Source organism: Schistocerca cancellata, unplaced genomic scaffold (assembly GCF_023864275.1).
Source record: "Schistocerca cancellata isolate TAMUIC-IGC-003103 unplaced genomic scaffold, iqSchCanc2.1 HiC_scaffold_1083, whole genome shotgun sequence".
Classification (NCBI taxonomy): Eukaryota; Metazoa; Arthropoda; class Insecta; order Orthoptera; family Acrididae; genus Schistocerca; species Schistocerca cancellata.
The window spans coordinates 397768-417920 of NW_026047082.1; the positions used below are offsets into that span (position 1 = coordinate 397768).

The 20153-nt window shown below is 51.3% G+C and overlaps 41 non-coding genes across 41 annotated transcripts; 33 read left to right on the forward strand and 8 right to left on the reverse strand.

Annotated features, from left to right (window-relative positions):
• The first annotated feature begins 231 nt into the window (after positions 1-231).
• Trnag-gcc (transfer RNA glycine (anticodon GCC)) lies at positions 232-302 on the forward strand. The gene has a single exon. It is a non-coding gene; the product is annotated as a tRNA-Gly (tRNA).
• Positions 303-597: 295 nt separating this feature from the next.
• Positions 598-670, forward strand: Trnam-cau (transfer RNA methionine (anticodon CAU)). Its single transcript has one exon. It is a non-coding gene; the product is annotated as a tRNA-Met (tRNA).
• Positions 671-1093: 423 nt separating this feature from the next.
• Trnae-cuc (transfer RNA glutamic acid (anticodon CUC)) lies at positions 1094-1165 on the forward strand. Its single transcript has one exon. It is a non-coding gene; the product is annotated as a tRNA-Glu (tRNA).
• A 253-nt stretch (positions 1166-1418) lies between these two features.
• Trnai-aau (transfer RNA isoleucine (anticodon AAU)) lies at positions 1419-1492 on the forward strand. Its single transcript has one exon. It is a non-coding gene; the product is annotated as a tRNA-Ile (tRNA).
• Positions 1493-2242: 750 nt separating this feature from the next.
• Trnag-ucc (transfer RNA glycine (anticodon UCC)) lies at positions 2243-2314 on the reverse strand. The gene has a single exon. It is a non-coding gene; the product is annotated as a tRNA-Gly (tRNA).
• A 319-nt stretch (positions 2315-2633) lies between these two features.
• Positions 2634-2704, forward strand: Trnag-gcc (transfer RNA glycine (anticodon GCC)). The gene has a single exon. It is a non-coding gene; the product is annotated as a tRNA-Gly (tRNA).
• A 295-nt stretch (positions 2705-2999) lies between these two features.
• Trnam-cau (transfer RNA methionine (anticodon CAU)) lies at positions 3000-3072 on the forward strand. The gene has a single exon. It is a non-coding gene; the product is annotated as a tRNA-Met (tRNA).
• Positions 3073-3495: 423 nt separating this feature from the next.
• On the forward strand, positions 3496-3567 carry Trnae-cuc (transfer RNA glutamic acid (anticodon CUC)). Its single transcript has one exon. It is a non-coding gene; the product is annotated as a tRNA-Glu (tRNA).
• A 253-nt stretch (positions 3568-3820) lies between these two features.
• Trnai-aau (transfer RNA isoleucine (anticodon AAU)) lies at positions 3821-3894 on the forward strand. The gene has a single exon. It is a non-coding gene; the product is annotated as a tRNA-Ile (tRNA).
• Positions 3895-4643: 749 nt separating this feature from the next.
• Trnag-ucc (transfer RNA glycine (anticodon UCC)) lies at positions 4644-4715 on the reverse strand. The gene has a single exon. It is a non-coding gene; the product is annotated as a tRNA-Gly (tRNA).
• A 323-nt stretch (positions 4716-5038) lies between these two features.
• Trnag-gcc (transfer RNA glycine (anticodon GCC)) lies at positions 5039-5109 on the forward strand. Its single transcript has one exon. It is a non-coding gene; the product is annotated as a tRNA-Gly (tRNA).
• A 295-nt stretch (positions 5110-5404) lies between these two features.
• On the forward strand, positions 5405-5477 carry Trnam-cau (transfer RNA methionine (anticodon CAU)). Its single transcript has one exon. It is a non-coding gene; the product is annotated as a tRNA-Met (tRNA).
• Positions 5478-5900: 423 nt separating this feature from the next.
• Positions 5901-5972, forward strand: Trnae-cuc (transfer RNA glutamic acid (anticodon CUC)). The gene has a single exon. It is a non-coding gene; the product is annotated as a tRNA-Glu (tRNA).
• Positions 5973-6225: 253 nt separating this feature from the next.
• Positions 6226-6299, forward strand: Trnai-aau (transfer RNA isoleucine (anticodon AAU)). Its single transcript has one exon. It is a non-coding gene; the product is annotated as a tRNA-Ile (tRNA).
• A 749-nt stretch (positions 6300-7048) lies between these two features.
• Positions 7049-7120, reverse strand: Trnag-ucc (transfer RNA glycine (anticodon UCC)). The gene has a single exon. It is a non-coding gene; the product is annotated as a tRNA-Gly (tRNA).
• Positions 7121-7440: 320 nt separating this feature from the next.
• Trnag-gcc (transfer RNA glycine (anticodon GCC)) lies at positions 7441-7511 on the forward strand. The gene has a single exon. It is a non-coding gene; the product is annotated as a tRNA-Gly (tRNA).
• A 770-nt stretch (positions 7512-8281) lies between these two features.
• Positions 8282-8353, forward strand: Trnae-cuc (transfer RNA glutamic acid (anticodon CUC)). The gene has a single exon. It is a non-coding gene; the product is annotated as a tRNA-Glu (tRNA).
• Positions 8354-8606: 253 nt separating this feature from the next.
• Trnai-aau (transfer RNA isoleucine (anticodon AAU)) lies at positions 8607-8680 on the forward strand. The gene has a single exon. It is a non-coding gene; the product is annotated as a tRNA-Ile (tRNA).
• Positions 8681-9429: 749 nt separating this feature from the next.
• Positions 9430-9501, reverse strand: Trnag-ucc (transfer RNA glycine (anticodon UCC)). The gene has a single exon. It is a non-coding gene; the product is annotated as a tRNA-Gly (tRNA).
• Positions 9502-9821: 320 nt separating this feature from the next.
• Positions 9822-9892, forward strand: Trnag-gcc (transfer RNA glycine (anticodon GCC)). Its single transcript has one exon. It is a non-coding gene; the product is annotated as a tRNA-Gly (tRNA).
• A 295-nt stretch (positions 9893-10187) lies between these two features.
• Positions 10188-10260, forward strand: Trnam-cau (transfer RNA methionine (anticodon CAU)). Its single transcript has one exon. It is a non-coding gene; the product is annotated as a tRNA-Met (tRNA).
• A 423-nt stretch (positions 10261-10683) lies between these two features.
• Positions 10684-10755, forward strand: Trnae-cuc (transfer RNA glutamic acid (anticodon CUC)). The gene has a single exon. It is a non-coding gene; the product is annotated as a tRNA-Glu (tRNA).
• A 253-nt stretch (positions 10756-11008) lies between these two features.
• Trnai-aau (transfer RNA isoleucine (anticodon AAU)) lies at positions 11009-11082 on the forward strand. The gene has a single exon. It is a non-coding gene; the product is annotated as a tRNA-Ile (tRNA).
• A 749-nt stretch (positions 11083-11831) lies between these two features.
• Positions 11832-11903, reverse strand: Trnag-ucc (transfer RNA glycine (anticodon UCC)). Its single transcript has one exon. It is a non-coding gene; the product is annotated as a tRNA-Gly (tRNA).
• A 320-nt stretch (positions 11904-12223) lies between these two features.
• On the forward strand, positions 12224-12294 carry Trnag-gcc (transfer RNA glycine (anticodon GCC)). Its single transcript has one exon. It is a non-coding gene; the product is annotated as a tRNA-Gly (tRNA).
• Positions 12295-12589: 295 nt separating this feature from the next.
• Positions 12590-12662, forward strand: Trnam-cau (transfer RNA methionine (anticodon CAU)). The gene has a single exon. It is a non-coding gene; the product is annotated as a tRNA-Met (tRNA).
• A 456-nt stretch (positions 12663-13118) lies between these two features.
• Positions 13119-13190, forward strand: Trnae-cuc (transfer RNA glutamic acid (anticodon CUC)). The gene has a single exon. It is a non-coding gene; the product is annotated as a tRNA-Glu (tRNA).
• A 253-nt stretch (positions 13191-13443) lies between these two features.
• Trnai-aau (transfer RNA isoleucine (anticodon AAU)) lies at positions 13444-13517 on the forward strand. Its single transcript has one exon. It is a non-coding gene; the product is annotated as a tRNA-Ile (tRNA).
• Positions 13518-14266: 749 nt separating this feature from the next.
• On the reverse strand, positions 14267-14338 carry Trnag-ucc (transfer RNA glycine (anticodon UCC)). The gene has a single exon. It is a non-coding gene; the product is annotated as a tRNA-Gly (tRNA).
• A 320-nt stretch (positions 14339-14658) lies between these two features.
• Trnag-gcc (transfer RNA glycine (anticodon GCC)) lies at positions 14659-14729 on the forward strand. The gene has a single exon. It is a non-coding gene; the product is annotated as a tRNA-Gly (tRNA).
• A 295-nt stretch (positions 14730-15024) lies between these two features.
• Positions 15025-15097, forward strand: Trnam-cau (transfer RNA methionine (anticodon CAU)). Its single transcript has one exon. It is a non-coding gene; the product is annotated as a tRNA-Met (tRNA).
• Positions 15098-15553: 456 nt separating this feature from the next.
• Trnae-cuc (transfer RNA glutamic acid (anticodon CUC)) lies at positions 15554-15625 on the forward strand. Its single transcript has one exon. It is a non-coding gene; the product is annotated as a tRNA-Glu (tRNA).
• A 253-nt stretch (positions 15626-15878) lies between these two features.
• Positions 15879-15952, forward strand: Trnai-aau (transfer RNA isoleucine (anticodon AAU)). The gene has a single exon. It is a non-coding gene; the product is annotated as a tRNA-Ile (tRNA).
• Positions 15953-16701: 749 nt separating this feature from the next.
• Trnag-ucc (transfer RNA glycine (anticodon UCC)) lies at positions 16702-16773 on the reverse strand. Its single transcript has one exon. It is a non-coding gene; the product is annotated as a tRNA-Gly (tRNA).
• Positions 16774-17093: 320 nt separating this feature from the next.
• Positions 17094-17164, forward strand: Trnag-gcc (transfer RNA glycine (anticodon GCC)). The gene has a single exon. It is a non-coding gene; the product is annotated as a tRNA-Gly (tRNA).
• A 295-nt stretch (positions 17165-17459) lies between these two features.
• On the forward strand, positions 17460-17532 carry Trnam-cau (transfer RNA methionine (anticodon CAU)). The gene has a single exon. It is a non-coding gene; the product is annotated as a tRNA-Met (tRNA).
• A 423-nt stretch (positions 17533-17955) lies between these two features.
• Positions 17956-18027, forward strand: Trnae-cuc (transfer RNA glutamic acid (anticodon CUC)). Its single transcript has one exon. It is a non-coding gene; the product is annotated as a tRNA-Glu (tRNA).
• Positions 18028-18280: 253 nt separating this feature from the next.
• Trnai-aau (transfer RNA isoleucine (anticodon AAU)) lies at positions 18281-18354 on the forward strand. The gene has a single exon. It is a non-coding gene; the product is annotated as a tRNA-Ile (tRNA).
• A 746-nt stretch (positions 18355-19100) lies between these two features.
• On the reverse strand, positions 19101-19172 carry Trnag-ucc (transfer RNA glycine (anticodon UCC)). Its single transcript has one exon. It is a non-coding gene; the product is annotated as a tRNA-Gly (tRNA).
• Positions 19173-19492: 320 nt separating this feature from the next.
• Positions 19493-19563, forward strand: Trnag-gcc (transfer RNA glycine (anticodon GCC)). The gene has a single exon. It is a non-coding gene; the product is annotated as a tRNA-Gly (tRNA).
• A 295-nt stretch (positions 19564-19858) lies between these two features.
• Trnam-cau (transfer RNA methionine (anticodon CAU)) lies at positions 19859-19931 on the forward strand. Its single transcript has one exon. It is a non-coding gene; the product is annotated as a tRNA-Met (tRNA).
• The last annotated feature ends 222 nt before the right edge of the window (positions 19932-20153 follow it).

A 20153-nucleotide genomic window follows, 5' to 3' on the forward strand; every position in this document is an offset into this window, starting at 1 on the left:
GGAGGCGAGCGCATCCAGACAGCGTCTCTACGCACATTTCGCGTCCTTTGGCAAGAGTCGTCGCGTGCGTGCGCCGCAAGAGTACTTAGGCGATCGCGTTCGGGCGTCATTTTTAAGCAGTGCAGTGCAGGATTCAGCGTCTGTAGCATTCTCTCGAGAGGATGCGACGGCGCTGGACGGCAGTCCCACTTTCCCCACAGACGTCTGCCGCGGAAAGCACCAGGAAGCTGAGCATCGGTGGTTCAGTGGTAGAATGCTCGCCTGCCACGCGGGCGGCCCGGGTTCGATTCCCGGCCGATGCATCATTTTGTTTTTTCTCCGATAGTGGTGCTGCGTGTCTTTCGCACTCGAACTGCGTGAGCCATGAGAATGAACCGTGGTATTTCCGTGTGGAAATAACCAAACATGCAGCGCGCACGACTGCTCGTTTGGACTCTTATGTGCTATTGTACATACTGGCGTCGGCCTAGCATCGCAAGTTGCCTGTCGCGCCGGGAATGGACGTGTAGCAACTGAAAAAAATGAGCCAGGAAGTGCAGACTCTCTACCCCTGGTATTTGGTAGTTACAGAGATTCCAGAAGGCGTGGCGGTCACTTGCCTCGGTAGCGCAGTAGGCAGCGCGTAAGTCTCATAATCTTAAGGTCGTGAGTTCGATCCTCACCCGGGGCATTTAATTTACTTTCGTCCACAGCTAAATTGACGGCTCTGGGGTTTGCGAAGGAGCGAAACACTTCGTACTTTGTTATCCACAAGGCTTCAAAGACTCAGCGTGATAATGTTTACTTCCCGTTATTACTACCTGCAGTTCTTACGAAAAATTTTCAAGGAACAATGTACTAGTAATAAAACTGAATTTCGTACGATATAACGTGTAAAGTCACACAATGTATGACCTGCTGTATGATGACAGGCAGCAGGTCTTTACTTGCGAAATAAGTAAATAAATATTACTACTTACAGCTTTGCTTTTCCTCCTACCCCTGTAACAACGAGGCATAAAGCAATGGATTGTGACTTTTGACATGGGCGCGCGAAAAGGTGCTCGCAAACAGGGAAAGTGCGACACGGAAAGCGAGGAGAAAAATGTGCACGTCCGGTGTGGTCTAGTGGCTAGGATACCTGGCTCTCACCCAGGAGGCCCGGGTTCGATTCCCGGTACCGGAACGGAATTTTTTCGGAAAAAATCACGACAAGTTTTGACCCTGCGAAAGGCTGTTTCACGTCCTCCTCGCATTATAGCTACTGGTTCATTAACGTCAGCTGAAAACAGCCGAGAGAAACGGGCAAGCAATGAAATTACTACGAGCAGCGGAATAAAGAAGAGACGCTGGTCCACTGTTGGACTGCTACCATAGAAATGTTACATGGCAATACGCAGAGCAATTCCCGCGAAGCGATGGAAGGCTGTCTACACCGAGGCCCGTTAGCTCAGTTGGTTAGAGCGTCGTGCTAATAACGCGAAGGTCGTGGGTTCGATCCCCCCACGGGCCACTACGATTTCACTCTTTCAAAAAGGCAGCGCCGATTTCGGCGGGGAAGTATGGTGACAAAGAAATCGTCACATTGTGTGGGAACTGATAGGGGACCAGAACGCGACTTGTCGGGACGCGCTAAAACACTTCACTGGTCACAGCACGGTGAACGCACAGTTTCTCGTCCGATCACCGCTACTGCGCGAAACTGGACGTTGTCAGTGCTTGGGCGGGTGACCGCCTGCGAACACACGGCACTGCCGATAGTTTCAATTCGTACTTCTCTTTCCTCTTCGGTTTCGGAGCTGCAGCGCTATTCGGTCAAGGGCACTGGCGCCACATTTTGCCTCTCGGTATGCCAAGTCGCGCCGTGCGGCCACAGTGAAATGAAGGAGCGTGTTGAAAAATTTTCAACAAAGAAAAAAAAAAAAAGAAATCTACTAGTAATAAAACTGAATTTGTCTGACAGAACATGTAAAATCAGATAATACATGATAACAGGCAGCAGGTATTTACTTGAGGCATAAGTAATGTGGTGCCCGCCCGCCTCGCCATACCTCTCTCAGTCGTTTTGCGTGCTTGTCCTTTTTATATAGGCCGATTGGAGAGCGTCAGCTCTCGCGTCAGACGAGCAAAGTCGAGACAAGTCGAGACTCAAGGTGAATCGACGCACACGCTATAGGGTGGCCTGCAGCGAGTAAGATGGGGAAAGAAACATTAATTGAAGGACGCGTGGCAAAAGTACTCATACGCAAAAGTAAAAGCCGGCTGCGGTGGCCGGGAATCGAACCCGGATCAACTGCTTGGAAGGCAACTATGCTGACCATTACACCACCACCGCACGGTTTCCGTCCGCGCACGCCGCGCTGTGTCTGCTTCCCGCCTGTCGTCGGCGGCTCAAGGTGGTCGTAGCTGTAGGCGCATTACGGGGAGGCGAGCGCATCCAGACAGCGTCTCTACGCACATTTCGCGTCCTTTGGCAAGAGTCGTCGCGTGCGTGCGCCGCAAGAGTACTTAGGCGATCGCGTTCGGGCGTCATTTTTAAGCAGTGCAGTGCAGGATTCAGCGTCTGTAGCATTCTCTCGAGAGGATGCGACGGCGCTGGACGGCAGTCCCACTTTCCCCACAGACGTCTGCCGCGGAAAGCACCAGGAAGCTGAGCATCGGTGGTTCAGTGGTAGAATGCTCGCCTGCCACGCGGGCGGCCCGGGTTCGATTCCCGGCCGATGCATCATTTTGTTTTTTCTCCGATAGTGGTGCTGCGTGTCTTTCGCACTCGAACTGCGTGAGCCATGAGAATGAACCGTGGTATTTCCGTGTGGAAATAACCAAACATGCAGCGCGCACGACTGCTCGTTTGGACTCTTATGTGCTATTGTACATACTGGCGTCGGCCTAGCATCGCAAGTTGCCTGTCGCGCCGGGAATGGACGTGTAGCAACTGAAAAAAATGAGCCAGGAAGTGCAGACTCTCTACCCCTGGTATTTGGTAGTTACAGAGATTCCAGAAGGCGTGGCGGTCACTTGCCTCGGTAGCGCAGTAGGCAGCGCGTAAGTCTCATAATCTTAAGGTCGTGAGTTCGATCCTCACCCGGGGCATTTAATTTACTTTCGTCCACAGCTAAATTGACGGCTCTGGGGTTTGCGAAGGAGCGAAACACTTCGTACTTTGTTATCCACAAGGCTTCAAAGACTCAGCGTGATAATGTTTACTTCCCGTTATTACTACCTGCAGTTCTTACGAAAAATTTTCAAGGAACAATGTACTAGTAATAAAACTGAATTTCGTACGATATAACGTGTAAAGTCACACAATGTATGACCTGCTGTATGATGACAGGCAGCAGGTCTTTACTTGCGAAATAAGTAAATAAATATTACTACTTACAGCTTTGCTTTTCCTCCTACCCCTGTAACAACGAGGCATAAAGCAATGGATTGTGACTTTTGACATGGGCGCGCGAAAAGGTGCTCGCAAACAGGGAAAGTGCGACACGGAAAGCGAGGAGAAAAATGTGCACGTCCGGTGTGGTCTAGTGGCTAGGATACCTGGCTCTCACCCAGGAGGCCCGGGTTCGATTCCCGGTACCGGAACGGAATTTTTTCGGAAAAAATCACGACAAGTTTTGACCCTGCGAAAGGCTGTTTCACGTCCTCCTCGCATTATAGCTACTGGTTCATTAACGTCAGCTGAAAACAGCCGAGAGAAACGGGCAAGCAATGAAATTACTACGAGCAGCGGAATAAAGAAGAGACGCTGGTCCACTGTTGGACTGCTACCATAGAAATGTTACATGGCAATACGCAGAGCAATTCCCGCGAAGCGATGGAAGGCTGTCTACACCGAGGCCCGTTAGCTCAGTTGGTTAGAGCGTCGTGCTAATAACGCGAAGGTCGTGGGTTCGATCCCCCCACGGGCCACTACGATTTCACTCTTTCAAAAAGGCAGCGCCGATTTCGGCGGGGAAGTATGGTGACAAAGAAATCGTCACATTGTGTGGGAACTGATAGGGGACCAGAACGCGACTTGTCGGGACGCGCTAAAACACTTCACTGGTCACAGCACGGTGAACGCACAGTTTCTCGTCCGATCACCGCTACTGCGCGAAACTGGACGTTGTCAGTGCTTGGGCGGGTGACCGCCTGCGAACACACGGCACTGCCGATAGTTTCAATTCGTATTTCTCTTTCCTCTTCGGTTTCGGAGCTGCAGCGCTATTCGGTCAAGGGCACTGGCGCCACATTTTGCCTCTCGGTATGCCAAGTCGCGCCGTGCGGCCACAGTGAAATGAAGGAGCGTGTTGAAAAATTTTCAACAAAGAAAAAAAAAAAAGAAATCTACTAGTAATAAAACTGAATTTGTCTGACAGAACATGTAAAATCAGATAATACATGATAACAGGCAGCAGGTATTTACTTGAGGCATAAGTAATGTGGTGCCCGCCCGCCTCGCCATACCTCTCTCAGTCGTTTTGCGTGCTTGTCCTTTTTATATAGGCCGATTGGAGAGCGTCAGCTCTCGCGTCAGACGAGCAAAGTCGAGACAAGTCGAGACTCAAGGTGAATCGACGCACACGCTATAGGGTGGCCTGCAGCGAGTAAGATGGGGAAAGAAACATTAATTGAAGGACGCGTGGCAAAAGTACTCAGACGCAAAAGTAAAAGCCGGCTGCGGTGGCCGGGAATCGAACCCGGATCAACTGCTTGGAAGGCAACTATGCTGACCATTACACCACCACCGCACGGTTTCCGTCCGCGCACGCCGCGCTGTGTCTGCTTCCCGCCTGTCGTCGGCGGCTCAAGGTGGTCGTAGCTGTAGGCGCATTACGGGGTAGGCGAGCGCATCCAGACAGCGTCTCTACGCACATTTCGCGTCCTTTGGCAAGAGTCGTCGCGTGCGTGCGCCGCAAGAGTACTTAGGCGATCGCGTTCGGGCGTCATTTTTAAGCAGCAGTGCAGTGCAGGATTCAGCGTCTGTAGCATTCTCTCGAGAGGATGCGACGGCGCTGGACGGCAGTCCCACTTTCCCCACAGACGTCTGCCGCGGAAAGCACCAGGAAGCTGAGCATCGGTGGTTCAGTGGTAGAATGCTCGCCTGCCACGCGGGCGGCCCGGGTTCGATTCCCGGCCGATGCATCATTTTGTTTTTTCTCCGATAGTGGTGCTGCGTGTCTTTCGCACTCGAACTGCGTGAGCCATGAGAATGAACCGTGGTATTTCCGTGTGGAAATAACCAAACATGCAGCGCGCACGACTGCTCGTTTGGACTCTTATGTGCTATTGTACATACTGGCGTCGGCCTAGCATCGCAAGTTGCCTGTCGCGCCGGGAATGGACGTGTAGCAACTGAAAAAAATGAGCCAGGAAGTGCAGACTCTCTACCCCTGGTATTTGGTAGTTACAGAGATTCCAGAAGGCGTGGCGGTCACTTGCCTCCGTAGCGCAGTAGGCAGCGCGTAAGTCTCATAATCTTAAGGTCGTGAGTTCGATCCTCACCCGGGGCATTTAATTTACTTTCGTCCACAGCTAAATTGACGGCTCTGGGGTTTGCGAAGGAGCGAAACACTTCGTACTTTGTTATCCACAAGGCTTCAAAGACTCAGCGTGATAATGTTTACTTCCCGTTATTACTACCTGCAGTTCTTACGAAAAATTTTCAAGGAACAATGTACTAGTAATAAAACTGAATTTCGTACGATATAACGTGTAAAGTCACACAATGTATGACCTGCTGTATGATGACAGGCAGCAGGTCTTTACTTGCGAAATAAGTAAATAAATATTACTACTTACAGCTTTGCTTTTCCTCCTACCCCTGTAACAACGAGGCATAAAGCAATGGATTGTGACTTTTGACATGGGCGCGCGAAAAGGTGCTCGCAAACAGGGAAAGTGCGACACGGAAAGCGAGGAGAAAAATGTGCACGTCCGGTGTGGTCTAGTGGCTAGGATACCTGGCTCTCACCCAGGAGGCCCGGGTTCGATTCCCGGTACCAGAACGGAATTTTTTCGGAAAAAATCACGACAAGTTTTGACCCTGCGAAAGGCTGTTTCACGTCCTCCTCGCATTATAGCTACTGGTTCATTAACGTCAGCTGAAAACAGCCGAGAGAAACGGGCAAGCAATGAAATTACTACGAGCAGCGGAATAAAGAAGAGACGCTGGTCCACTGTTGGACTGCTACCATAGAAATGTTACATGGCAATACGCAGAGCAATTCCCACGAAGCGATGGAAGGCTGTCTGCACCGAGGCCCGTTAGCTCAGTTGGTTAGAGCGTCGTGCTAATAACGCGAAGGTCGTGGGTTCGATCCCCCCACGGGCCACTACGATTTCACTCTTTCAAAAAGGCAGCGCCGATTTCGGCGGGGAAGTATGGTGACAAAGAAATCGTCACATTGTGTGGGAACTGATAGGGGACCAGAACGCGACTTGTCGGGACGCGCTAAAACACTTCACTGGTCACAGCACGGTGAACGCACAGTTTCTCGTCCGATCACCGCTACTGCGCGAAACTGGACGTTGTCCGTGCTTGGGCGGGTGACCGCCTGCGAACACACGGCACTGCCGATAGTTTCAATTCGTATTTCTCTTTCCTCTTCGGTTTCGGAGCTGCAGCGCTATTCGGTCAAGGGCACTGGCGCCACATTTTGCCTCTCGGTATGCCAAGTCGCGCCGTGCGGCCACAGTGAAATGAAGGAGCGTGTTGAAAAATTTTCAACAAAGAAAAAAAAAAAAGAAATCTACTAGTAATAAAACTGAATTTGTCTGACAGAACATGTAAAATCAGATAATACATGATAACAGGCAGCAGGTATTTACTTGAGGCATAAGTAATGTGGTGCCCGCCCGCCTCGCCATACCTCTCTCAGTCGTTTTGCGTGCTTGTCCTTTTTATATAGGCCGATTGGAGAGCGTCAGCTCTCGCGTCAGACGAGCAAAGTCGAGACAAGTCGAGACTCAAGGTGAATCGACGCACACGCTATAGGGTGGCCTGCAGCGAGTAAGATGGGGAAAGAAACATTAATTGAAGGACGCGTGGCAAAAGTACTCATACGCAAAAGTAAAAGCCGGCTGCGGTGGCCGGGAATCGAACCCGGATCAACTGCTTGGAAGGCAACTATGCTGACCATTACACCACCACCGCACGGTTTCCGTCCGCGCACGCCGCGCTGTGTCTGCTTCCCGCCTGTCGTCGGCGGCTCAAGGTGGTCGTAGCTGTAGGCGCATTACGGGGTAGGCGAGCGCATCCAGACAGCGTCTCTACGCACATTTCGCGTCCTTTGGCAAGAGTCGTCGCGTGCGTGCGCCGCAAGAGTACTTAGGCGATCGCGTTCGGGCGTCATTTTTAAGCAGTGCAGTGCAGGATTCAGCGTCTGTAGCATTCTCTCGAGAGGATGCGACGGCGCTGGACGGCAGTCCCACTTTCCCCACAGACGTCTGCCGCGGAAAGCACCAGGAAGCTGAGCATCGGTGGTTCAGTGGTAGAATGCTCGCCTGCCACGCGGGCGGCCCGGGTTCGATTCCCGGCCGATGCATCATTTTGTTTTTTCTCCGATAGTGGTGCTGCGTGTCTTTCGCACTCGAACTGCGTGAGCCATGAGAATGAACCGTGGTATTTCCGTGTGGAAATAACCAAACATGCAGCGCGCACGACTGCTCGTTTGGACTCTTAAGTGCTATTGTACATACTGGCGTCGGCCTAGCATCGCAAGTTGCCTGTCGCGCCGGGAATGGACGTGTAGCAACTGAAAAAAATGAGCCAGGAAGTGCAGACTCTCTACCCCTGGTATTTGGTAGTTACAGAGATTCCAGAAGGCGTGGCGGTCACTTGCCTCCGTAGCGCAGTAGGCAGCGCGTAAGTCTCATAATCTTAAGGTCGTGAGTTAATTTACTTTCGTCCACAGCTAAATTGACGGCTCTGGGGTTTGCGAAGGAGCGAAACACTTCGTACTTTGTTATCCACAAGGCTTCAACGACTCAGCGTGATAATGTTTACTTCCCGTTATTACTACCTGCAGTTCTTACGAAAAATTTTCAAGGAACAATGTACTAGTAATAAAACTGAATTTCGTACGATATAACGTGTAAAGTCACACAATGTATGACCTGCTGTATGATGACAGGCAGCAGGTCTTTACTTGCGAAATAAGTAAATAAATATTACTACTTACAGCTTTGCTTTTCCTCCTACCCCTGTAACAACGAGGCATAAAGCAATGGATTGTGACTTTTGACATGGGCGCGCGAAAAGGTGCTCGCAAACAGGGAAAGTGCGACACGGAAAGCGAGGAGAAAAATGTGCACGTCCGGTGTGGTCTAGTGGCTAGGATACCTGGCTCTCACCCAGGAGGCCCGGGTTCGATTCCCGGTACCGGAACGGAATTTTTTCGGAAAAAATCACGACAAGTTTTGACCCTGCGAAAGGCTGTTTCACGTCCTCCTCGCATTATAGCTACTGGTTCATTAACGTCAGCTGAAAACAGCCGAGAGAAACGGGCAAGCAATGAAATTACTACGAGCAGCGGAATAAAGAAGAGACGCTGGTCCACTGTTGGACTGCTACCATAGAAATGTTACATGGCAATACGCAGAGCAATTCCCGCGAAGCGATGGAAGGCTGTCTGCACCGAGGCCCGTTAGCTCAGTTGGTTAGAGCGTCGTGCTAATAACGCGAAGGTCGTGGGTTCGATCCCCCCACGGGCCACTACGATTTCACTCTTTCAAAAAGGCAGCGCCGATTTCGGCGGGGAAGTATGGTGACAAAGAAATCGTCACATTGTGTGGGAACTGATAGGGGACCAGAACGCGACTTGTCGGGACGCGCTAAAACACTTCACTGGTCACAGCACGGTGAACGCACAGTTTCTCGTCCGATCACCGCTACTGCGCGAAACTGGACGTTGTCAGTGCTTGGGCGGGTGACCGCCTGCGAACACACGGCACTGCCGATAGTTTCAATTCGTATTTCTCTTTCCTCTTCGGTTTCGGAGCTGCAGCGCTATTCGGTCAAGGGCACTGGCGCCACATTTTGCCTCTCGGTATGCCAAGTCGCGCCGTGCGGCCACAGTGAAATGAAGGAGCGTGTTGAAAAATTTTCAACAAAGAAAAAAAAAAAAGAAATCTACTAGTAATAAAACTGAATTTGTCTGACAGAACATGTAAAATCAGATAATACATGATAACAGGCAGCAGGTATTTACTTGAGGCATAAGTAATGTGGTGCCCGCCCGCCTCGCCATACCTCTCTCAGTCGTTTTGCGTGCTTGTCCTTTTTATATAGGCCGATTGGAGAGCGTCAGCTCTCGCGTCAGACGAGCAAAGTCGAGACAAGTCGAGACTCAAGGTGAATCGACGCACACGCTATAGGGTGGCCTGCAGCGAGTAAGATGGGGAAAGAAACATTAATTGAAGGACGCGTGGCAAAAGTACTCATACGCAAAAGTAAAAGCCGGCTGCGGTGGCCGGGAATCGAACCCGGATCAACTGCTTGGAAGGCAACTATGCTGACCATTACACCACCACCGCACGGTTTCCGTCCGCGCACGCCGCGCTGTGTCTGCTTCCCGCCTGTCGTCGGCGGCTCAAGGTGGTCGTAGCTGTAGGCGCATTACGGGGTAGGCGAGCGCATCCAGACAGCGTCTCTACGCACATTTCGCGTCCTTTGGCAAGAGTCGTCGCGTGCGTGCGCCGCAAGAGTACTTAGGCGATCGCGTTCGGGCGTCATTTTTAAGCAGTGCAGTGCAGGATTCAGCGTCTGTAGCATTCTCTCGAGAGGATGCGACGGCGCTGGACGGCAGTCCCACTTTCCCCACAGACGTCTGCCGCGGAAAGCACCAGGAAGCTGAGCATCGGTGGTTCAGTGGTAGAATGCTCGCCTGCCACGCGGGCGGCCCGGGTTCGATTCCCGGCCGATGCATCATTTTGTTTTTTCTCCGATAGTGGTGCTGCGTGTCTTTCGCACTCGAACTGCGTGAGCCATGAGAATGAACCGTGGTATTTCCGTGTGGAAATAACCAAACATGCAGCGCGCACGACTGCTCGTTTGGACTCTTATGTGCTATTGTACATACTGGCGTCGGCCTAGCATCGCAAGTTGCCTGTCGCGCCGGGAATGGACGTGTAGCAACTGAAAAAAATGAGCCAGGAAGTGCAGACTCTCTACCCCTGGTATTTGGTAGTTACAGAGATTCCAGAAGGCGTGGCGGTCACTTGCCTCCGTAGCGCAGTAGGCAGCGCGTAAGTCTCATAATCTTAAGGTCGTGAGTTCGATCCTCACCCGGGGCATTTAATTTACTTTCGTCCACAGCTAAATTGACGGCTCTGGGGTTTGCGAAGGAGCGAAACACTTCGTACTTTGTTATCCACAAGGCTTCAACGACTCAGCGTGATAATGTTTACTTCCCGTTATTACTACCTGCAGTTCTTACGAAACATTTTCAAGGAACAATGTACTAGTAATAAAACTGAATTTCGTACGATATAACGTGTAAAGTCACACAATGTATGACCTGCTGTATGATGACAGGCAGCAGGTCTTTACTTGCGAAATAAGTAAATAAATATTACTACTTACAGCTTTGCTTTTCCTCCTACCCCTGTAACAACGAGGCATAAAGCAATGGATTGTGACTTTTGACATGGGCGCGCGAAAAGGTGCTCGCAAACAGGGAAAGTGCGACACGGAAAGCGAGGAGAAAAATGTGCACGTCCGGTGTGGTCTAGTGGCTAGGATACCTGGCTCTCACCCAGGAGGCCCGGGTTCGATTCCCGGTACCGGAACGGAATTTTTTCGGAAAAAATCACGACAAGTTTTGACCCTGCGAAAGGCTGTTTCACGTCCTCCTCGCATTATAGCTACTGGTTCATTAACGTCAGCTGAAAACAGCCGAGAGAAACGGGCAAGCAATGAAATTACTACGAGCAGCGGAATAAAGAAGAGACGCTGGTCCACTGTTGGACTGCTACCATAGAAATGTTACATGGCAATACGCAGAGCAATTCCCGCGAAGCGATGGAAGGCTGTCTGCACCGAGGCCCGTTAGCTCAGTTGGTTAGAGCGTCGTGCTAATAACGCGAAGGTCGTGGGTTCGATCCCCCCACGGGCCACTACGATTTCACTCTTTCAAAAAGGCAGCGCCGATTTCGGCGGGGAAGTATGGTGACAAAGAAATCGTCACATTGTGTGGGAACTGATAGGGGACCAGAACGCGACTTGTCGGGACGCGCTAAAACACTTCACTGGTCACAGCACGGTGAACGCACAGTTTCTCGTCCGATCACCGCTACTGCGCGAAACTGGACGTTGTCAGTGCTTGGGCGGGTGACCGCCTGCGAACACACGGCACTGCCGATAGTTTCAATTCGTATTTCTCTTTCCTCTTCGGTTTCGGAGCTGCAGCGCTATTCGGTCAAGGGCACTGGCGCCACATTTTGCCTCTCGGTATGCCAAGTCGCGCCGTGCGGCCACAGTGAAATGAAGGAGCGTGTTGAAAAATTTTCAACAAAGAAAAAAAAAAAAGAAATCTACTAGTAATAAAACTGAATTTGTCTGACAGAACATGTAAAATCAGATAATACATGATAACAGGCAGCAGGTATTTACTTGAGGCATAAGTAATGTGGTGCCCGCCCGCCTCGCCATACCTCTCTCAGTCGTTTTGCGTGCTTGTCCTTTTTATATAGGCCGATTGGAGAGCGTCAGCTCTCGCGTCAGACGAGCAAAGTCGAGACAAGTCGAGACTCAAGGTGAATCGACGCACACGCTATAGGGTGGCCTGCAGCGAGTAAGATGGGGAAAGAAACATTAATTGAAGGACGCGTGGCAAAAGTACTCAGACGCAAAAGTAAAAGCCGGCTGCGGTGGCCGGGAATCGAACCCGGATCAACTGCTTGGAAGGCAACTATGCTGACCATTACACCACCACCGCACGGTTTCCGTCTGCGCACGCCGCGCTGTGTCTGCTTCCCGCCTGTCGTCGGCGGCTCAAGGTGGTCGTAGCTGTAGGCGCATTACGGGGTAGGCGAGCGCATCCAGACAGCGTCTCTACGCACATTTCGCGTCCTTTGGCAAGAGTCGTCGCGTGCGTGCGCCGCAAGAGTACTTAGGCGATCGCGTTCGGGCGTCATTTTTAAGCAGTGCAGTGCAGGATTCAGCGTCTGTAGCATTCTCTCGAGAGGATGCGACGGCGCTGGACGGCAGTCCCACTTTCCCCACAGACGTCTGCCGCGGAAAGCACCAGGAAGCTGAGCATCGGTGGTTCAGTGGTAGAATGCTCGCCTGCCACGCGGGCGGCCCGGGTTCGATTCCCGGCCGATGCATCATTTTGTTTTTTCTCCGATAGTGGTGCTGCGTGTCTTTCGCACTCGAACTGCGTGAGCCATGAGAATGAACCGCGGTATTTCCGTGTGGAAATAACCAAACATGCAGCGCGCACGACTGCTCGTTTGGACTCTTATGTGCTATTGTACATACTGGCGTCGGCCTAGCATCGCAAGTTGCCTGTCGCGCCGGGAATGGACGTGTAGCAACTGAAAAAAATGAGCCAGGAAGTGCAGACTCTCTACCCCTGGTATTTGGTAGTTACAGAGATTCCAGAAGGCGTGGCGGTCACTTGCCTTGGTAGCGCAGTAGGCAGCGCGTAAGTCTCATAATCTTAAGGTCGTGAGTTCGATCCTCACCCGGGGCATTTAATTTACTTTCGTCCACAGCTAAATTGACGGCTCTGGGGTTTGCGAAGGAGCGAAACACTTCGTACTTTGTTATCCACAAGGCTTCAACGACTCAGCGTGATAATGTTTACTTCCCGTTATTACTACCTGCAGTTCTTACGAAAAATTTTCAAGGAACAATGTACTAGTAATAAAACTGAATTTCGTACGATATAACGTGTAAAGTCACACAATGTATGACCTGCTGTATGATGACAGGCAGCAGGTCTTTACTTGCGAAATAAGTAAATAAATATTACTACTTACAGCTTTGCTTTTCCTCCTACCCCTGTAACAACGAGGCATAAAGCAATGGATTGTGACTTTTGACATGCGCGCCTCGCCATGGGCGCGCGAAAAGGTGCTCGCAAACAGGGAAAGTGCGACACGGAAAGCGAGTGGACCGGGTGTAAACCCCTAGAAAAATGTGCACGTCCGGTGTGGTCTAGTGGCTAGGATACCTGGCTCTCACCCAGGAGGCCCGGGTTCGATTCCCGGTACCGGAACGGAATTTTTTCGGAAAAAATCACGACAAGTTTTGACCCTGCGAAAGGCTGTTTCACGTCCTCCTCGCATTATAGCTACTGGTTCATTAACGTCAGCTGAAAACAGCCGAGAGAAACGGGCAAGCAATGAAATTACTACGAGCAGCGGAATAAAGAAGAGACGCTGGTCCACTGTTGGACTGCTACCATAGAAATGTTACATGGCAATACGCAGAGCAATTCCCGCGAAGCGATGGAAGGCTGTCTGCACCGAGGCCCGTTAGCTCAGTTGGTTAGAGCGTCGTGCTAATAACGCGAAGGTCGTGGGTTCGATCCCCCCACGGGCCACTACGATTTCACTCTTTCAAAAAGGCAGCGCCGATTTCGGCGGGGAAGTATGGTGACAAAGAAATCGTCACATTGTGTGGGAACTGATAGGGGACCAGAACGCGACTTGTCGGGACGCGCTAAAACACTTCACTGGTCACAGCACGGTGAACGCACAGTTTCTCGTCCGATCACCGCTACTGCGCGAAACTGGACGTTGTCAGTGCTTGGGCGGGTGACCGCCTGCGAACACACGGCACTGCCGATAGTTTCAATTCGTATTTCTCTTTCCTCTTCGGTTTCGGAGCTGCAGCGCTATTCGGTCAAGGGCACTGGCGCCACATTTTGCCTCTCGGTATGCCAAGTCGCGCCGTGCGGCCACAGTGAAATGAAGGAGCGTGTTGAAAAATTTTCAACAAAGAAAAAAAAAAAAGAAATCTACTAGTAATAAAACTGAATTTGTCTGACAGAACATGTAAAATCAGATAATACATGATAACAGGCAGCAGGTATTTACTTGAGGCATAAGTAATGTGGTGCCCGCCCGCCGCGCCATACCTCTCTCAGTCGTTTTGCGTGCTTGTCCTTTTTATATAGGCCGATTGGAGAGCGTCAGCTCTCGCGTCAGACGAGCAAAGTCGAGACAAGTCGAGACTCAAGGTGAATCGACGCACACGCTATAGGGTGGCCTGCAGCGAGTAAGATGGGGAAAGAAACATTAATTGAAGGACGCGTGGCAAAAGTACTCAGACGCAAAAGTAAAAGCCGGCTGCGGTGGCCGGGAATCGAACCCGGATCAACTGCTTGGAAGGCAACTATGCTGACCATTACACCACCACCGCACGGTTTCCGTCTGCGCACGCCGCGCTGTGTCTGCTTCCCGCCTGTCGTCGGCGGCTCAAGGTGGTCGTAGCTGTAGGCGCATTACGGGGTAGGCGAGCGCATCCAGACAGCGTCTCTACGCACATTTCGCGTCCTTTGGCAAGAGTCGTCGCGTGCGTGCGCCGCAAGAGTACTTAGGCGATCGCGTTCGGGCGTCATTTTTAAGCAGTGCAGTGCAGGATTCAGCGTCTGTAGCATTCTCTCGAGAGGATGCGACGGCGCTGGACGGCAGTCCCACTTTCCCCACAGACGTCTGCCGCGGAAAGCACCAGGAAGCTGAGCATCGGTGGTTCAGTGGTAGAATGCTCGCCTGCCACGCGGGCGGCCCGGGTTCGATTCCCGGCCGATGCATCATTTTGTTTTTTCTCCGATAGTGGTGCTGCGTGTCTTTCGCACTCGAACTGCGTGAGCCATGAGAATGAACCGCGGTATTTCCGTGTGGAAATAACCAAACATGCAGCGCGCACGACTGCTCGTTTGGACTCTTATGTGCTATTGTACATACTGGCGTCGGCCTAGCATCGCAAGTTGCCTGTCGCGCCGGGAATGGACGTGTAGCAACTGAAAAAAATGAGCCAGGAAGTGCAGACTCTCTACCCCTGGTATTTGGTAGTTACAGAGATTCCAGAAGGCGTGGCGGTCACTTGCCTTGGTAGCGCAGTAGGCAGCGCGTAAGTCTCATAATCTTAAGGTCGTGAGTTCGATCCTCACCCGGGGCATTTAATTTACTTTCGTCCACAGCTAAATTGACGGCTCTGGGGTTTGCGAAGGAGCGAAACACTTCGTACTTTGTTATCCACAAGGCTTCAACGACTCAGCGTGATAATGTTTACTTCCCGTTATTACTACCTGCAGTTCTTACGAAAAATTTTCAAGGAACAATGTACTAGTAATAAAACTGAATTTCGTACGATATAACGTGTAAAGTCACACAATGTATGACCTGCTGTATGATGACAGGCAGCAGGTCTTTACTTGCGAAATAAGTAAATAAATATTACTACTTACAGCTTTGCTTTTCCTCCTACCCCTGTAACAACGAGGCATAAAGCAATGGATTGTGACTTTTGACATGCGCGCCTCGCCATGGGCGCGCGAAAAGGTGCTCGCAAACAGGGAAAGTGCGACACGGAAAGCGAGTGGACCGGGTGTAAACCCCTAGAAAAATGTGCACGTCCGGTGTGGTCTAGTGGCTAGGATACCTGGCTCTCACCCAGGAGGCCCGGGTTCGATTCCCGGTACCGGAACGGAATTTTTTCGGAAAAAATCACGACAAGTTTTGACCCTGCGAAAGGCTGTTTCACGTCCTCCTCGCATTATAGCTACTGGTTCATTAACGTCAGCTGAAAACAGCCGAGAGAAACGGGCAAGCAATGAAATTACTACGAGCAGCGGAATAAAGAAGAGACGCTGGTCCACTGTTGGACTGCTACCATAGAAATGTTACATGGCAATACGCAGAGCAATTCCCGCGAAGCGATGGAAGGCTGTCTGCACCGAGGCCCGTTAGCTCAGTTGGTTAGAGCGTCGTGCTAATAACGCGAAGGTCGTGGGTTCGATCCCCCCACGGGCCACTACGATTTCACTCTTTCAAAAAGGCAGCGCCGATTTCGGCGGGGAAGTATGGTGACAAAGAAATCGTCACATTGTGTGGGAACTGATAGGGGACCAGAACGCGACTTGTCGGGACGCGCTAAAACACTTCACTGGTCACAGCACGGTGAACGCACAGTTTCTCGTCCGATCACCGCTACTGCGCGAAACTGGACGTTGTCAGTGCTTGGGCGGGTGACCGCCTGCGAACACACGGCACTGCCGATAGTTTCAATTCGTATTTCTCTTTCCTCTTCGGTTTCGGAGCTGCAGCGCTATTCGGTCAAGGGCACTGGCGCCACATTTTGCCTCTCGGTATGCCAAGTCGCGCCGTGCGGCCACAGTGAAATGAAGGAGCGTGTTGAAAAATTTTCAACAAAGAAAAAAAAAAAAGAAATCTACTAGTAATAAAACTGAATTTGTCTGACAGAACATGTAAAATCAGATAATACATGATAACAGGCAGCAGGTATTTACTTGAGGCATAAGTAATGTGGTGCCCGCCCGCCTCGCCATACCTCTCTCAGTCGTTTTGCGTGCTTGTCCTTTTTATATAGGCCGATTGGAGAGCGTCAGCTCTCGCGTCAGACGAGCAAAGTCGAGACAAGTCGAGACTCAAGGTGAATCGACGCACACGCTATAGGGTGGCCTGCAGCGAGTAAGATGGGGAAAGAAACATTAATTGAAGGACGCGTGGCAAAAGTACTCATACGCAAAAGTAAAAGCCGGCTGCGGTGGCCGGGAATCGAACCCGGATCAACTGCTTGGAAGGCAACTATGCTGACCATTACACCACCACCGCACGGTTTCCGTCCGCGCACGCCGCGCTGTGTCTGCTTCCCGCCTGTCGTCGGCGGCTCAAGGTGGTCGTAGCTGTAGGCGCATTACGGGGTAGGCGAGCGCATCCAGACAGCGTCTCTACGCACATTTCGCGTCCTTTGGCAAGAGTCGTCGCGTGCGTGCGCCGCAAGAGTACTTAGGCGATCGCGTTCGGGCGTCATTTTTAAGCAGTGCAGTGCAGGATTCAGCGTCTGTAGCATTCTCTCGAGAGGATGCGACGGCGCTGGACGGCAGTCCCACTTTCCCCACAGACGTCTGCCGCGGAAAGCACCAGGAAGCTGAGCATCGGTGGTTCAGTGGTAGAATGCTCGCCTGCCACGCGGGCGGCCCGGGTTCGATTCCCGGCCGATGCATCATTTTGTTTTTTCTCCGATAGTGGTGCTGCGTGTCTTTCGCACTCGAACTGCGTGAGCCATGAGAATGAACCGTGGTATTTCCGTGTGGAAATAACCAAACATGCAGCGCGCACGACTGCTCGTTTGGACTCTTATGTGCTATTGTACATACTGGCGTCGGCCTAGCATCGCAAGTTGCCTGTCGCGCCGGGAATGGACGTGTAGCAACTGAAAAAAATGAGCCAGGAAGTGCAGACTCTCTACCCCTGGTATTTGGTAGTTACAGAGATTCCAGAAGGCGTGGCGGTCACTTGCCTCCGTAGCGCAGTAGGCAGCGCGTAAGTCTCATAATCTTAAGGTCGTGAGTTCGATCCTCACCCGGGGCATTTAATTTACTTTCGTCCACAGCTAAATTGACGGCTCTGGGGTTTGCGAAGGAGCGAAACACTTCGTACTTTGTTATCCACAAGGCTTCAACGACTCAGCGTGATAATGTTTACTTCCCGTTATTACTACCTGCAGTTCTTACGAAAAATTTTCAAGGAACAATGTACTAGTAATAAAACTGAATTTCGTACGATATAACGTGTAAAGTCACACAATGTATGACCTGCTGTATGATGACAGGCAGCAGGTCTTTACTTGCGAAATAAGTAAATAAATATTACTACTTACAGCTTTGCTTTTCCTCCTACCCCTGTAACAACGAGGCATAAAGCAATGGATTGTGACTTTTGACATGGGCGCGCGAAAAGGTGCTCGCAAACAGGGAAAGTGCGACACGGAAAGCGAGGAGAAAAATGTGCACGTCCGGTGTGGTCTAGTGGCTAGGATACCTGGCTCTCACCCAGGAGGCCCGGGTTCGATTCCCGGTACCGGAACGGAATTTTTTCGGAAAAAATCACGACAAGTTTTGACCCTGCGAAAGGCTGTTTCACGTCCTCCTCGCATTATAGCTACTGGTTCATTAACGTCAGCTGAAAACAGCCGAGAGAAACGGGCAAGCAATGAAATTACTACGAGCAGCGGAATAAAGAAGAGACGCTGGTCCACTGTTGGACTGCTACCATAGAAATGTTACATGGCAATACGCAGAGCAATTCCCGCGAAGCGATGGAAGGCTGTCTGCACCGAGGCCCGTTAGCTCAGTTGGTTAGAGCGTCGTGCTAATAACGCGAAGGTCGTGGGTTCGATCCCCCCACGGGCCACTACGATTTCACTCTTTCAAAAAGGCAGCGCCGATTTCGGCGGGGAAGTATGGTGACAAAGAAATCGTCACATTGTGTGGGAACTGATAGGGGACCAGAACGCGACTTGTCGGGACGCGCTAAAACACTTCACTGGTCACAGCACGGTGAACGCACAGTTTCTCGTCCGATCACAGCTACTGCGCGAAACTGGACGTTGTCAGTGCTTGGGCGGGTGACCGCCTGCGAACACACGGCACTGCCGATAGTTTCAATTCGTATTTCTCTTTCCTCTTCGGTTTCGGAGCTGCAGCGCTATTCGGTCAAGGGCACTGGCGCCACATTTTGCCTCTCGGTATGCCAAGTCGCGCCGTGCGGCCATAGTGAAATGAAGGAGCGTGTTGAAAAATTTTCAACAAAGAAAAAAAAAGAAATCTACTAGTAATAAAACTGAATTTGTCTGACAGAACATGTAAAATCAGACAATACATGATAACAGGCAGCAGGTATTTACTTGAGGCATAAGTAATGTGGTGCCCGCCCGCCTCGCCATACCTCTCTCAGTCGTTTTGCGTGCTTGTCCTTTTTATAAAGGCCGATTGGAGAGCGTCAGCTCTCGCGTCAGCTGAGCAAAGTCGAGACAAGTCGAGACTCAAGGTGAATCGACGCACACGCTATAGGGTGGCCTGCAGCGAGTAAGATGGGGAAAGAAACATTAATTGAAGGACGCGTGGCAAAAGTACTCAGACGCAAAAGTAAAAGCCGGCTGCGGTGGCCGGGAATCGAACCCGGATCAACTGCTTGGAAGGCAACTATGCTGACCATTACACCACCACCGCACGGTTTCCGTCCGCGCACGCCGCGCTGTGTCTGCTTCCCGCCTGTCGTCGGCGGCTCAAGGTGGTCGTAGCTGTAGGCGCATTACGGGGTAGGCGAGCGCATCCAGACAGCGTCTCTACGCACATTTCGCGTCCTTTGGCAAGAGTCGTCGCGTGCGTGCGCCGCAAGAGTACTTAGGCGATCGCGTTCGGGCGTCATTTTTAAGCAGTGCAGTGCAGGATTCAGCGTCTGTAGCATTCTCTCGAGAGGATGCGACGGCGCTGGACGGCAGTCCCACTTTCCCCACAGACGTCTGCCGCGGAAAGCACCAGGAAGCTGAGCATCGGTGGTTCAGTGGTAGAATGCTCGCCTGCCACGCGGGCGGCCCGGGTTCGATTCCCGGCCGATGCATCATTTTGTTTTTTCTCCGATAGTGGTGCTGCGTGTCTTTCGCACTCGAACTGCGTGAGCCATGAGAATGAACCGCGGTATTTCCGTGTGGAAATAACCAAACATGCAGCGCGCACGACTGCTCGTTTGGACTCTTATGTGCTATTGTACATACTGGCGTCGGCCTAGCATCGCAAGTTGCCTGTCGCGCCGGGAATGGACGTGTAGCAACTGAAAAAAATGAGCCAGGAAGTGCAGACTCTCTACCCCTGGTATTTGGTAGTTACAGAGATTCCAGAAGGCGTGGCGGTCACTTGCCTTGGTAGCGCAGTAGGCAGCGCGTAAGTCTCATAATCTTAAGGTCGTGAGTTCGATCCTCACCCGGGGCATTTAATTTACTTTCGTCCACAGCTAAATTGACGGCTCTGGGGTTTGCGAAGGAGCGAAACACTTCGTACTTTGTTATCCACAAGGCTTCAACGACTCAGCGTGATAATGTTTACTTCCCGTTATTACTACCTGCAGTTCTTACGAAAAATTTTCAAGGAACAATGTACTAGTAATAAAACTGAATTTCGTACGATATAACGTGTAAAGTCACACAATGTATG